We start from the raw sequence: 4910 nt of genomic DNA on the forward strand, positions 1-4910 counted from the left end.
TATTGCTTGTGGGCCAAGAATACTGATGATGGGGTCAAAAACAACTCTCTTGCGGCTTGCGAGCTTGTCTGCCGACCCAAGTGTAAGGGTGGACTTGCAGTGATTGATGTCAAAACCCAAAACGTGGCCCTGCTCCTCAAACACCTCTTCAAGTTCTATAATCGGGAAGATATCCCCTGGGTGACATTGATCTGGGATGCTTACTACACGAACAAGGTACCGCATACGATGGACCCGATTGGTTCTTTCTGGTGGCGGGATGTCATGCAACTCAGTGACGGTTTCCGTGGGATCACCAGGGTCACAATTGGGAATGGTTCATCTTCCCTGTTTTGGAAAGACGCCTGGTTTGGTGATGATCGGGACACTCCACTGATGGAGATCTTCCCCGGAGCCTTCTCTTTCTGCACAGATGAGGACGTGCCCGTGGGAGGTGCACTCGAGGCCAAAAATCTAGCATTGTTGTTCCACCTACCCTTGTCAACTCAAGCGAGAGAGGAGGTCAGAGAGATTCAACAAGGCTCGATGCATGTGACATTGGAGTTGGACTGCAATGACACCTGGACGTGTGCTCTTGGGGGTAAGTTTTCTTCCAAGAGGTTCTATAACCACTGTTTCAGGGAGATGGTTGTTGATGAGGCTTTCGTGTGGCTTTGGAAAGCCAAGAGCCCGATCAAATCCAATTTTTTTGCTGGCTACTGATGGTGGACCACCTGAACATGAGGAATATGCTGAGACGTAGGCACTACACTATTGTGGACAATAACTACGCATGCATGCTCTGTCAGAATCCCCTTGAGGAAACTGTTGAGCATCTTTTCTTTGCCTTCCGGTTTAGCCAACGTTGCTAGGACAAGGTTGGCGTACACTGGCCACCCTCGGGCAACAGGATTGCCCTGCTGTATGGTGGTAAAGAACGATGGCAGCAACCCATGTTCATGGACATATTTATGATGGCTGCGTGGAGCTTATGGAAGGTGAGGAATAATGAGCACTTCAGGGGGATAACCCACTCGTTCACTTCCTGGCTAACAAGATTCAAAGATCATTTGAGTCTTCTTGTACACAATTGTAGAGAAGAGCTTTGTCCCTTCTTAGTTACTTACATACAAGGCTTGTGATACCGGTCCTGCTTGTACTTAGCCTTGGCCGGGGGGACCTGAAACCCAACAATGTAATGATGTAATATTGTTTTTGGAGTAATACAAGAGTCACTGGGAGCCTCTCCCACTGGCGTTCATAGTAAAAAAAAAATACGATGTCAAATTTTTTTCAAACCCAACGTGATATCTACCATGGGCATGCCCATCAGCTTGCCAAATTTGTGGTTCTTTCAAGAATGTTCTGAAACACCACGTTCAACATAGCATGTCTGGATAGGCCAAAAGATTCCATTTGAGAGTATGTTACTTATTGACATCCGTCAAATGGCATAATTTTGTTTTGATGGTCTTGTATGACCATTTGAAGGCACCATGCCAAGCTATTTTGGTTTACTGAAAATTTTGTATTTTCTAGAGTTTTCCTCATGAAAAAAGACCGATAAATGGCATGTTGTAACTTGCATACGGTGTCAAAAATCATACAAACCTGACATGGATGCCTAGAATGGGTATGTCCACCTCCTTAGAAAAGTTGGAGTCATTTCAAGGATGTCAAGAAATATAACATGTTGAACGGAGGGTGTTCGGGTAGTCTAGATGGTTCCGCCTCAAAGGACGTTGTTTCTCAACATCCTTTAAATGGCTTCAATTTTTTCATGGCCTTTTATGACCAATTAAAGGCACCAAGCCAAGTTGTTTGGATTTTCGATAATTGTTTTTCATTTTTTGGACCTTTTCTGGTGAAAAGAGGCCGATAAATGACCGAATGTATGAAAACTTACATACGGTATTGGAAATCGTTCAAACCTAACATGGATTCCTACAATGAGCATGCTCACCTGATTGCAAATGTTGGAGTTATTTCAAGAATATCCACAAATAGACCAAGTTGAACGGAGGGTGCTCTGGTAGGCTAGAACACTACTAGGGAAAAGGCTAGCAGCAGCGCGGGTTCTAGGTATATCAGTAGCGCGGGGACCGGCTACTAATAAGGCACTACAGCTAACCCGTAGCAGTAGCGCGTGCACACCCGCGCTACTGCTATACAAGTGTAGCAGCAGCGCTCTTCGTGGAAGCTCGCTACTGCTAATAGCTCTAGCGCGCTTTGCCCGGACGCGCTACTGCTACCGTGGCGCTGCTGCTAACTTTTCTCCACTCACTACTGCTAATTTTAGTAGTTTTTGTTTTTTATGCATATTTGTTTTGTATTTGAACATGCTTTATACAAGAATCTTTAGCAGATACAAATGTCATCATGATACACATACAGATGGCTGCGAGACCACAAATGTAATCATAGCATATACATACAAATAGTCTCATCGTAACCATCATCCAATACAAAGTGGTATCTCGTCATCATCTCGAAAATAGCGATACATGCAAGTCTCGAATACTTGCAACTAAAATGTTATCCATCTAAACAATGGTATATGCGAGAAGAGCTATCACAATGAGTGAGAGCGGAACTATGCAGTACATGAGGCGGCGGTTACGAGTCCTCTCGCGTGCTAGCGTGAACCTCAAGTAACTAGCTTCTCCTTCTTGTCTGCTTTTGAAGCCTTTATGGCTGGCGCCCGAGACCCCATTCACTTGCGCCTGCCACTCAGGCCACTCGTTGTACACTCACGAAACCTTCCCTTTGTACACGACATAGCACCGCCATCTCGCCATCAAGAAACTAGGTACCTGTTAGAGATGCATTTTCATCAAGAGGATGTACAGTCATATGCAACAAAATGTATTAGAGCAACACGAAAAAAGGGTTAATTAGCAACTAGATGCAACATACAGTACGCAAACTAATTAACTAGAGGTACGCAGGTCGTCGTACCCAAACAAACAAAGTAGCGTTACGCAAGTTCGGCAGGGACCGTGGACATCACAAAGTTTCATCGCTACAGAAAGTATACAAGTTCAAGCGACACATATCATCATCATCGGCATCGTAAATCACTAGAAGTTCCATCATTCTATATCATCGAGGATGGACCCTAGCTTCTTGAACGGCGTGAGGTATTGACGTTGCATGCCTATGCGAGTTCGGACGTCAGCTCGCGATATAGGGCCGTGGTGGAACCAGGGACGGATTCAAGGGGGGACGAGGGGGGGCTAGAACCCCCCCCCCCCCCAACGATCGTGTCGCCCCCTTAATAGTGGTTGTTGTTCGCTAATTTTTCCTCGTAGACAACTGGCCATGGGCTGTTTCGCCCCCCTGTCCTTGTGTCTGTTCGTTAACGAGAAGCCATACATGTACATCCTATTATTGGCCAAAGCCCAAAGCAGCGAGTAGCATTGCAGCCCATCATAGAAATAAATGGGCCAGTTAGTAGCAGACTAGCAGCAGTTGTTCTCTCAAAAATAAAAAGCGATCTGTGTAGAGATAATGAGCCACGTACACACATGTCGCTATAATCGTTAGGTTTCCAAACTACCTCCTGCAATCTAGTGTCACGCCTGTACCTTGGCTTGCCTGATATCGATCTTTTCGTGATTCCGTCACATCGACGCCAAGAGAATCGGAGAAGGGAAGGGGACGGCCGCTGGTGAGCGCAGATCAGATGAGCGTTAACAAAACAAGGAAAACAGGTTCTAGTTTAATACTGTACGAGCATTAGATCAGTTCTTGTTTTGTCCTTTTCAAACTGTAATCTTTCTCCCAGTTCCACTATTCTTTGATTGCTTCCATACAATTGCATGCTTTCTGATGTTCTGGCTTTGGAATTCGGTTGAACCTTTCTAAAAAAAATTAGGTTGCAGTGAGTCGATCCCATCAATTACAGGGAAATTAATGAGATTTCGTAATGTGTTATCTACCACATTGTATTAATGGTAATTATTAGTTTGTAAGATTATCTTCTGTTTCTAGAGTTGTGAATTTGTTTTTGTCATTAAGAAAAGAATTTGTAATGTATTTCTAGAATTTGTTTTTGTCATGTGAATGAAATTAATAAATAAAATCGGGCATGGTCGCACACGGTGTTTTCATTGGACCAGACCCTAAAATTTTCTACCACAACATAGCAGTTGCCGATGAACTTAGTGCGAAACCTCGCCCCCCCATGCCGAAATCCTGGCTCCGTCCCTGGGTGGAACATCCCCTTCTCATCGACGACTTCTTCCATGATGATCGTCGCAATGTCCCTTTGGATGCGAAAGAAGTCATCTCTAAGTTTATAATCTGCTTCTCTATGAGATTTTAGCCACTTGTGGATATGTTCATCATTTCTGCTTGTCATACGAAGCTTTTGGTGATCCGTGTTGAACTCAATCATGAGATGGAGGATGTAGAATCAATCCTTCTTGCTTGGTTGGGACATGGATGCAGCAGAAGTTAGTTTTACTAGTCGTCAACCCGTGCACTTGCACGGGCTAGATATTTTTTAAAAAAAAAAAATCACGATGAAAATCCATAATATTGCTAGCCACATATATATAGTAGTACCATCCTGTATGGTATACATGCCCATTCTTCAAATTCACGCTCGAGAATTGACCGTTTCTTCTATCCAACATCAAATACAACCAACGAAAGGTAAAGAATGATTACCTTGGCCAAGGAAACTACATTCTTTCCTTCCCTACGGTTGTATCTTCAAGAACAAACAAATATAAATTATGTATTTTTTACGGCTGATAAGCACAGTCCATAAGGTAGAATCTTGAGATATGATGTCCTGAGAGGGGAATATAAATGAAAGAAACTCATGTATTTTGGTGGTGGACATTCTCTGCAAAGAAGTAACTTGAGAAAGTATCTACAGAAGTACCAATCAATGATAACTGATAACTGCAATAACAAATACT

This window comes from Triticum dicoccoides, chromosome 7A (genome assembly GCF_002162155.2).
Source record: "Triticum dicoccoides isolate Atlit2015 ecotype Zavitan chromosome 7A, WEW_v2.0, whole genome shotgun sequence".
NCBI lineage: Eukaryota > Viridiplantae > Streptophyta > Magnoliopsida > Poales > Poaceae > Triticum > Triticum dicoccoides.